Consider the following 12,500-nt stretch of genomic DNA (forward strand, 5'->3'; position numbering starts at 1 on the left):
GATGATGATGATGTTGAGGATGTGATGATTATGATAATAATGATGAGGATGATGGTGGTGGTGATGATGGCGACGACGATTGTTGTTATCGTTTCATATCATTAGTTTTTGATGTCATGATATACTATACAATACTATTTTATAGCCTATTATATAGTATAGACCAGTGTTTCCCAAACTGCAATACCAAACACTAATCTGATGTAGTTTTACTAGAATCAATGTGTAACACCACAACGATCATCATTACACCCTCAATACCACAGTCTACACCACCCATCCTCGTCGCAACAGCCCTCAACACTCACATCACGGCCAACGCCGCCCATACCACCACGGTCGTCACCATCCGGACCACCACGGCCATTACCACAGGGCCATCACTAACCACACTACCACGTCCATTACTACTACCATCACCATCGTCACCACGGCGTGCTCCATGGAAATCCCTTGTCCTCCGAGTGGTACACGTACCCCAGTTTAAGTACCTCTGCTCCTGACGATACAGTACAAGGAAGAGTTTGGGGAACGCTAGACTGTTGGGTACATTTTAAACATTCTTTTGTATTCTTCTTTTTTTAAATTTTAGAACCGACAGAATTTTTGCAAAATCATCCCCTTTGAGGTATTGACCTTCGGGGTATTTTTGAACTAAAGCATAACGACGTTCAAACGAAGACCGTTTTGTACTCGCGGATAAATAGGTGTTTAAACGAAGAACAATTTGTACCGGCGGATAAATCAGTTGACTCGAAGAACATAGTGGTGTTCGAACGAAGAACATTTTGTACCGGCGGATAAATCAGTTGACTCGAAGAACATAGTGGTGTTCGAACGAAGAACATTTTGTACCGGCGGATAAATCAGTTGACTCGAAGAACATAGTGGTGTTCGAACGAAGAACATTTTGTACCGGCGGATAAATCAGTCGAGTCCAAGTTTCACAGCGGTATTTCAAAGCATTCTGCGCCGGCGGACAAACATCTGACTGAGTCCGACTTTTTTCCTGTTGAAATAAAGTCGATGGCAGATTGTTGGAAGTATCTAATTTGCGCAGATAATGATCCTTGCAAGTGTATCGGATTCGAGAGATTAAAATGATCACATCTCTTAAGACTATTTAAGAATGGAGATAAGAATAAGAATTAGAGAATTCAAGTTAAGAAAGCAAGGAAGGAAATAACAAAAGAAAAAAAAATACGGAACTCAAAGAAACAATGGATGTTTGCTTAGTTGATGTCTATCTGTTTTTCTCTTCATATTGTAGGCTTATAAAATGAACGATTGTGTATGAAGTCATTGACCAATGGCTATTGTTACATTTTTATACACACACACACACACACACACACACACACGCACGCACGCACGCACACACACACACACAGACACACACATGTCATCCCGTCCCCAAGAACCCGACGAAATTAAAAGTCATTCCTCCACAGCCTCTTCCCCTCCTCCGCCCCCGACCTGGTATGTGCATTCACGAACACAAGTTACACACGTTCTATTAGATATCGCTCGTTGGCAACCCCACTCACGCACACTAGACAGGTACCACATCTGTCATTATAACTCCCTTCGCTCTCGTCCTCCGCCTTGCAATTGCGTCGGTTGCCGATTGTGACTGCAGTGATTGTGGGAGAGCGTCGAGCGCGGCAGGAAGGGTTGTGGGAACGTCTCGAGGTGCTTTGCGTGCGTTGCTTACAAGACGCTGTAGAGTGTATTAGATTCTTTGCATATGACAGGCACTTGGCGATATAATAGATGGTTTGTATTATAACAGACAGCTTGCAATATAAGATGGTTTGCAGTATGATATACAGCTGGTAAAATAAAAGGATCTTTGCTGCATAACAGATGATATGTAATATAGATAACGCTTGGAAATATTTACAAGGTTTGCACATGATATTGTTTGTAGAGAATATAGGAAGTTAGATGCAAAGAACAGTAGCAGATTATATCATGATACTGACAGAATGTTAGTTGCACAGGATATGAGTTGCTCGGAATATGTTGTAGGTATTTGCAATTGAATCAATTGGCAACGAGATAGGGATGATTGTAGATGTGTTTGTAACCTTGTTTATTCGACTGGGAAGATATACTTATTATTTCTTAAAAGACGTCTGGTGCGTGTTTTTCAGAGATGAATACGATATTCTCAAATATATATACATATATATACACACACATATATAACATATATATATATATATATAATACATATATATATATATATATATATATATATATATATATATATATAAATATATATATATATATATATAATATATATATATATATATATATATATAAAATATATATATATATATATATATACACACACACACAAAATCTAGGAGTTGAAAAGGTCATTTAAAAGGATCATCTATAGGATTATGATAAAAAGAGATATGAAGTCTTTCGTAACCACAACGCAGTACCTATGAAGAAAAGGGGCCTCGATAAGGGATGGAGGGATAGGGGAGGAGGCAGGGGAAGGGGATGGGAAAGACAGAATGGATTATTATTTATTAGATTGATTAGTATTGTAAAAAAAGTTAAAGGAAGGAGAAAAAAGAAGAGTGAAAGGGAAAAGGATGGGTGAGGGGAGAGGTAAGATAGGGTAAGATAGGGACTCGATAAGGAAAGATAAGAAGTGGGAGAATGGAGAGGAGTAAGGGAGGTGAATGGGGGAGGGAATAAAGTTAGGTTGCAAAGAGGGTTAGGTAAGGATGAAGGAGTGGGGGAGGGGAGGGGGAAAGAAAAGGAATAAGATTGGTTATGTGAAAAGGTAGGGAATGAACTTAGGATGGAAAGGAAGAGTAAGAAGTAAATAAAAGTGAGTGAAGGAGGGAATAAAAGGGAGGTTATAAGGGAAAGAGGAAAAAGCTAGGGGAAGAGAGGAGAGAGAGAGAGCAAAGAGGACTGATGAAGAGGGAAAGTGAGGGTCTAGGGGAGAGAAAGAAGGGAGATGAAAGTGGAGGATGAAAATGAGAAAGGAGAGGCGAGGCGGAGGTGCCTTTCGGCGACGGCAGCCTCCAGCTATGGGTGCCGGATGTGGGTAATGTGTCTGTGGGTTGCAGTCCATGCATAGCTGATCATGTTGAGCAAAGTGCAGTTGCAATGTAGTACATATTGCTCTGGGTGTGCACTGTGGCATTTTTTAGGAGATTCTAGTTTAAATCCAGGAAGTTATTGTCGTTAATAATCACTTTTTATGAACTTCAAAATTACATGTTTTTTACTTCGAGATGAACGGTGTATAGTGAGGGCGTGGATGATGAGTAGTGAATAAAATAAGGGAATATGAAAGATAGTGACCCATAGTCACGAAAAAGCCAATGGTGATGATTTTGGCAAACAAAAGGAAGAGGAAATATCATAAGCCAAATCTGATTTTACTAAGTAAATCTGTTTCAAAACAGGTATTGGAAATTACAACATATCACAATAACTACCTCATCGTTGGTTCAGACAGTGAAAGGGTGACGGCGATAGTGAGTTACAGTGTCATAGCTGAGGCGGCCGTGACTAAGAGTGAAAATCTTTCTTGGTTGACTTCTCACCAAAATGATGTTGCTGCTGCCGATGGTGAGATGGTGAATCAAACAGCAGGAAATTGTGTGACGTTTGAAAATAGATGAATAGATAGATAGTCAGATGTGATCTATCTGTCAATCTGTCTAGTTTGATTACGTGTATGTGCGTATCGTAAAATTTACTCTGTTTAAAATGAAAATTAATAATAAAAAACAACAACTATAAACGAACTTATAAACGAAAAAAAAACTAAAAAACAGTAAGACACAATACATCCCTTCCCCCTCCCCCCTACATACCCCTTCCCACCCCCTAGTTCACACCGCTCCTTTGTGCGAAGCAAGGCAGTCAACAGTCAACAGTCATCCTCGCCTCGTCGCCGCAACCGCACTGGAGGCGTCAACCACAGAACAGCCTTGGCAGGTCATCCGGGACCTTTCGGGCTTGGTGACGTCATCAATTCCGCAGATATATGGTGGGAAGTTGACGTTCGAGGACAGGAGATGCGATAAACACACACACACACACACACACACACGCGCACGCGCACACACACACACACACACACACACACACACACACACACACACACACACACACACACACACACACACACACACACACACACACACACACACACACTTTCGTCTATTATTTTAGGGATTCGGATAAAAAGGAATTATTGATAATGTTTTATCATTATCATTCTTCTTACTTTTACCACTATCTATTTTCGTTTTTTGTTATCACCACTATTTTTGTATATCTGGTAATTGTAATTGTTGTTAACATTTTTGTTGTTATCATTATTACCATAGTTTTTATCATTGTTATGGTTATTGTTATCATGTTATTATAAACAGTTGTAGTGGCAGTCGGAGCAGGGGTAGTATTAATACTACTTCTACTACTATTATTTTAACTTCTACTGCTACTGTTACTATTACTACAAATACTACTGATGCTGTTGCTACTAATTCTTCTTATTTTAGTAGCTTTATCATTATTTTTATTAGTATGATATACAATCGATCATAACATCTTCATAGTATCAGGAGCACTATTATTATAAGTGCTTTCATCACTATTATTATTGTTACTGATAGTGATACTAATAGACATTAAATTACCATCAGTATTGATATCATTACTTCGGACATTGCAAATACCACACATGAGAAAAAATAACATTTCTGGAAACGATCTACCTACGAGACTACCACGAAAAGCAATGAAACTGTTGCAAGCAAAAAATTCTCACTTCCGGCCACACTGACAGACGCGGGGGGAAAAACAGGAATATTCTGACTTTGCGATTTCCACCACTGACCTTGAGAGAGAGACCCCACCCCCTCCCTCCCTCCCTCCCTCCCTCTCTATAACCCCCCCCAATCTCCCGACCATCTCTCATCCCCGGCAAATACGCTCCCACTTCAACCTCCGTTCCCCCAGAACCCCTCAACCCCTCAACCCCCACTCCCCGACCCGCTCCCTAACTTAAAAGTTTTGTTCTTGCAACCCAGACTCTCGTTACCTCTCCCATATAACCCCTCAAATCCCTATACCCCAACTTTTAGACCATCCCCCACACCGATCCCTGCTCCCCCACTCCCCACTCAACCCCGCCGATCTTCTCCCAACTCAAATAATTCCCCTATCTCAACCTCGCCCATACCCGTACCCCTCCCCCCCCCATCTTAATTATCATCCACATCCAACCCCTCCCACCTCACCCGAACCCCCTTCAAGCACCTCATACCCCTACCCTCTAGCTACAACCAGCCCCCCTCACATTCCCCCCGTCAATCGACTCCTCCCCCCCAAACATCCTCCACCCCCTCCCGTTCCCCCACCCCTTTGTCCTCCTAAACTTGTCCTCACTTCGCCTCTTCTCAGCTTGTGAGTCATCGTATTACGCTGTTCTCTAGAACTGTTGCGAAAAAAAGGTTACTGTGAAAAATAAAGCTGTGTTTGTATAGGAGGAGGTTAAGGGGGGTGTCTTTGTTCTTCGTTTGTTTCATTGTTTTTTGTTTGCTTGTTTGTCTAGAACTGCCCCTATGTATGTGTTTACCTCTTTCACTTTCTCTAGATCTGTTTCTCTCTCTCTTTCTCTCTCTCTCTCTCTCTCTCTCTCTCTCTCTCTCTCTCTCTCTCTCTCTCTCTCTCCTTCTTCCTTCTCTTCCTCTTTCCTCTCTTCCTCCTCTCTCTCTCTCTCTCTCTCTCTCTCTCTCTCTCTCTCTCTCTCTCTCTCTCTCTCTCTCTCTCTCTCTCTCTCTCTCTCTCTCTCTCTCTCTCTCTCCTTCCTTCCCTTCCTTCCTGCCTTCCTTTCCTCTCTTCCTCTCTTCCACTCTCTCTCTCTCTCTCTCTCTCTCTCTCTCTCTCTCTCTCTCTCTCTCTCTCTCTCTCTCTCTCTCTCTCTCTCTCTCTCTCTCTCTCTCTCTCTCTCTCTCTCTGTCTCGTCCTCCCTCCCTCCCTCCCTCTCCCTTTCTCAAGGAATACAAAACCAAGTCAGAGGAGAATTAAAAAATAGTAAATGAAGTTAAAAAAGACTTGAAGTCGTGCATTGCCAGACGTGGGAACGAGAGTGTTGCCAACAGATGGTCCCAGTATTACGATCCCAGAGTAGATGATCTACCCAGTGACCCACAATTCCGATCTCTATCTACAGCAGGTGCATGTGTGTGTGCGTGCGTGTGTGTGTGTGTGTGTGTGTGTGTGTGTGTGTGTGTGTGTGTGTGTGTGTGTGTGTGTGTGTGTGTGTGTGTGTGTGTGTGGGTGTGTGTGTGTGTGTGTGTGTGAATGTGTGTGTGTGTGTGTGCGTGTGTGTGTGTGCGTGTGTGTGTGTGTGTGTGTGTGTGTGTGTGTGTGTATGTGTGTACATGCGTGCGTGCGTGGGTGCGTCTGTCTGTGGAGTACGTAGCTAATAAACTTTTTCCGGTTTGATGACGTCATATCTCGATAAAGATAATTCATGGTGTGTCTGCATTCCAGTTACTATTATGACTTGCACATTGCTAGTAATTACCATCAATACCGATGAAATGACAGCAATAGTAATTACACTTATTCCAGATACGATAAACAGCCTTGATTTGACATCGCGATTATAGAGCCATAATCCGTATCAATAAGAAAATACCTATCACATTCAGAATAATAAAAAACAGATTTACTGATTAAAAAAAGGACAAACGACTATTTCAGGTCATTATCTAGAGGCGTCGAAGCAACGGCATATTTCTAGACTCGGAAATGCTTGGTTAGCACAACCCTCGGGTATTTTTTTATATAATGATGTAATGGTTGAAGAAAATTGAAGAGCTAGAACAAAGCAAGCAAGGTATATCAAGTGCGTTTGTGTGTGTGTGTGTGTGTGAGTGTGTGTGTGTGTGTGTGTGTGTGTGTGTGTGTGTGTGTGTGTGTGTGTGTGTGTGTGTGTGTGTGTGTGTGTGTGTGTGTGTGTGTGTGTGTGTGTGTGTGTGTGTGTGTGTGAATAAGACCTACATATATACGTACTGTGGCTAAGGGAAGCGGCCATATGGAAGTATAATTATAGTGAGGCCCATGGCGACTTCAACATTATTTTTGAATGACGAAAAATGGAGACAGGTTATGAAAGAAATCGTTTGCTAAATGGAAAGAGGGGAAGGTGACAAAGGGAGAGAGAAAGAGGAAGTGAAGGGACGAGGGAGAAAAGAGACTGGTAAAGAGAAAGAGGCAGAGTGAGAGAGAGAGAGAGAGGTGGGAGATAAAAAGGAAGAAAGAGAGATAGATAGATAGATAGAGAAAGAGGGGGAGGGGTTATGTATAAACGAACAAAATCAAAACCAGGGAAAGACAGCGTGGTGTATGAACCAGAACCGGAAAAAAACGAAAAATCAAAACCACTGAGGAAAGAGATAAAATTTACACAACTTGCGAGAAGAATAGAACGAGTGTATGCCGTTACACACACACACACACACACACACACACACACACACACACACACACACACACACACACACACACACACACACACACACCGGGAGTCACTCCCTACTTTCTTGCCTTCGGGTTGTATAATCAAGGAACGCTCTGTTTGCACGGGCTTTTAGCTGCCTTACGAGTCGCTTTTTTGATCCTCCAACCTTCCACTTCTCCCTTTCACTCCCTCCTTCCCTTTGCTCTCCACTTTTCCTTTCCATCTCTCACTTCTTCACTCTCTTTCTCTGCGTCTCTCCATTTCTCTTTCTTTGACTTTTCCGTCCCTCACTTTTTCTACATTGTCTCTATTGTATTTCTGTATCTCTCTGTCTGTCTCTCTCTCTCTCTCTCTCTCTCTCTCTCTCTCTCTCTCTCTCTCTCTCTCTCTCTCTCTCTCTCTCTCCCTCTCTCCCCTCCCCCTGTGTTGCAGTTCGCTATTTGCTTCGTCTTGCTGTGGGATTTTGAATCTTTTCAACAGAAAGAGATGGACTGATTGAAAGATAGACTTGATAGATGGATTAAACGATTGGTAGACGTGGAAGCTTATAATTTATGTATAAAATATAGGGAGGAACTCTTAAGAAAGAGAAATGGAAGGGTATGAAGAGGAAAAATGAAAACAAATAGTTAGGAATTATTCAGAAACAGAGAAAGGGACGGGTATGAAAAGGAGAAGAAAAGCAATCTTATATTATTCATAGCCATTACTCTTACGTAATTTTGAAATAACTCTTTACGACTAATCCCTTTAGTATCAAAAACACAAATGATCAACTTAAATCGCATCAATTGCGGTGGGTTAGAGTCACTGCTTGAGATCACGAAGGAAGGAATTTTGCTTGCAATGTGATTCGAATGCTTTTACGAACAGGTTTCCGATCGTCTTTTGTCTTTGGTCCAAGACACTATTCACCTTCTGTGAAGGAGAATGGGAATTGTACTTATACTTCATCTACGTAGAGGCATATCTTTTTGAAATCTTGAGTTAATCAGAAGTTAAAGTGGTTACGCCTCAGTATTGTTAATAATCGTAGGAAATGCGATTCTGGAATAAGCATGAGAGACACGTAAATAGGTTATTCATAATGTAAAACAAAAGCAATAATATAGTTAGAAAGTAGAGAAGAAACTGACAACTGGAAATACATAGAAAAAAACAAAATAATTCAGAAAGAAAATAGGAAAGAATCTTAAAAGAAGTAAAAACACAAGAAGAAAGAAAACATACACACAAAGAATACCCGCTGTTTCCTTAAAAGTCATGACACAGTCAGTTCGTCATTCAGCAAGAATAAAAAGTCAAAGCATTTCACTCAACCTCTTCCAATGTAAAAATTCAGCGATACAACACACTAACAAACTACGACTCCCTTGTTATTAGTTACATAAAGTTTTTACGGTGGTCATTGTGTCTGATTTGGCTACGTCTCTTTGAAGGTGACTGCAAGCAAGGCATGTGTCTGTCACAGGCTCTGCTTATTTTGCAACATTCGGGGAAAACTCTTCAATGTCTCATGATGACTAGAGGAAGTCCGGACTGCGTGTGCAAAGGCAGGGGATTCCACTCGTGATCGTAGCGCTGTTTTGAGTTATTTGTCTTTGTTTTTTGTTAGGGAAATGTACATTTTTTTCACCTGTCTAAACATTGAACTGTCTCTGTTTATCTTTTCTCTCTTTCCATTTCTCCTTCCCCGTTCTCTACATTGTCTCTTTTGTCTTCTTGTCTCTACCTCTCTCTCTCTCTCTCTCTCTCTCTCTCTCTCTCTCTCTCTCTCTCTCTCTCTCTCTCTCTCTCTCTCTCTCCCTCCTCCTCCCTCCCCCCCTCCCTCCCTTCCTCCCTCCCTCTCTCTCCCACCCTCTCACTTTCCAAAAATAGAAATAACCTAATATCATTATAAACTCATGTCATCTGTAAATTTCTCTCTCAAAAAAAGAGAAGATAGATAGAGAGAGAGAGAGAGGGAGAGAGAGAGAGAGAGAGAGAGAGAGAGAGAGAGAGAGAGAGAGAGAGAGAGAGAGAGAGAGAGAGAGAGAGAGAGAGAGAGAGAGAGAGAGAGAGAGAGAGAGAGAGAGAGAGAGAGAGAGAGAGAGAGAAAGAGAGAGAAAGAGAGACGGTTCCATGACGTTTGTCTTTTGTTAGTTCTTGTTTGCCAATTGTAGTGCTTTTCTTTCTTTTGTTTTTATGTATTTTTTTGGGTCTTACGAAAGGTTTTGTTATTTCACCGTTGCGCTCATGAGTTTCTGCATTTGATTATTTACTCAAGTTAGCAAACGTAAAAAGAATGTTAATGTATATAACATGTTTAGATGCTGTTTTTGTTGTTGATAGTAATGATAATAGTCATAATAGCAATAAATATTATGATAATGATTGCGATAACAATAATGAGGATAATAATGGTAATGCTAATAACAATAATGATAATAATAGTGATAATGATGATGATAATAATGATAATGAAGTAGTATTATTATGGATGATAATGAGGATAATGATGATAATGATGATTAGCAGTAAGATTATTATTATCATAATTCTATTGAAACGATTAGCATGATAAGGACGATATTTGTGCAAATGAGATCAATAAGATCCACTTTAATACTAAAGCATTTCCTACTTGCAATTGTATCATGATGATTATGATTGCATCATAGCAATTATAGTGATGATAATGGTAACTACAAATAAAAGTATTTTTAGAATTACCTCATGGTCATAATTGTGTCACCGATTAAACGAATTTGTCTTACACAATCCACCATAAACCTAATTGTAAAAAAGACGTGATTGGAACGTGTCCGATTGTCTACGCTGAATCATGTTTTTTTTTTGTTTTTTTTTTATCAATGATTTCCCACGTGAATTTGTTCTTTGGTGCGACTCGTGTTATGTTGATATTGAAATGTATAATAAATGGCGGTTACGTGCATTTTCACATGCTATATACTAAAATAGATAACGGCCGGATATTCATTGAAATGAAATAAGTAAGCGAGATTTGGAGATAGATATCGAGAGGTTGATATGAGGGAAATAAATTTTGTTACACACACACACACACACACACACACACACACACACACACACACACACACACACACACACACACACACACACACACACACACACACACACACACACACACACACACACACACACACACACACACACACACACACACACACACACACACACACACACACACACACACACACACACACACACACACACACACACACACACACACACACACACACACACACACACACACACACACACACACACACACACACACACACACACACACACACACACACACACACACACACACACACACACACACACACACACACACACACACACACACACACACACACACACACACACACACACACACACACACACACACACACACACACACACACACACACACACACACACACACACACACACACACACACACACACACACACACACACACACACACACACACACACACACACACACACACACACACACACACACACACACACACACACACACACACACACACACACACACACACACACACACACACACACACACACACACACACACACACACACACACACACACACACACACACACACACACACACACACACACACACACACACACACACACACACACACACACACACACACACACACACACACACACACACACACACACACACACACACACACACACACACACACACACACACACACACACACACACACACACACACACACACACACACACACACACACACACACACACACACACACACACACACACACACACACACACACACACACACACACACACACACACACACACACACACACACACACACACACACACACACACACACACACACACACACACACACACACACACACACACACACACACACACACACACACACACACACACACACACACACACACACACACACACACACACACACACACACACACACACACACACACACACACACACACACACACACACACACACACACACACACACACACACACACACACACACACACACACACACACACACACACACACACACACACACACACACACACACACACACACACACACACACACACACACACACACACACACACACACACACACACACACACACACACACACACACACACACACACACACACACACACACACACACACACACACACACACACACACACACACACACACACACACACACACACACACACACACACACACACACACACACACACACACACACACACACACACACACACACACACACACACACACACACACACACACACACACACACACACACACACACACACACACACACACACACACACACACACACACACACACACACACACACACACACACACACACACACACACACACACACACACACACACACACACACACACACACACACACACACACACACACACACACACACACACACACACACACACACACACACACACACACACACACACACACACACACACACACACACACACACACACACACACACACACACACACACACACACACACACACACACACACACACACACACACACACACACACACACACACACACACACACACACACACACACACACACACACACACACACACACACACACACACACACACACACACACACACACACACACACACACACACACACACACACACACACACACACACACACACACACACACACACACACACACACACACACACACACACACACACACACACACACACACACACACACACACACACACACACACACACACACACACACACACACACACACACACACACACACACACACACACACACACACACACACACACACACACACACACACACACACACACACACACACACACACACACACACACACACACACACACACAC

The 12,500-nt window shown here is 42.0% G+C and overlaps 1 protein-coding gene across 4 annotated transcripts in view; it reads left to right on the forward strand.

The window, feature by feature from the left end:
* The window catches only part of LOC122249040 (ATP-binding cassette sub-family G member 8), a 134,665-nt gene that overhangs the window by 23,940 nt on the left and 98,225 nt on the right, over positions 1 to 12,500 (forward strand). The window lies entirely within an intron of this gene.

Source organism: Penaeus japonicus, unplaced genomic scaffold (genome assembly GCF_977035675.1).
Source record: "Penaeus japonicus unplaced genomic scaffold, GWHDUDI00000001_assembly GWHDUDI00000021, whole genome shotgun sequence".
NCBI lineage: Eukaryota > Metazoa > Arthropoda > Malacostraca > Decapoda > Penaeidae > Penaeus > Penaeus japonicus.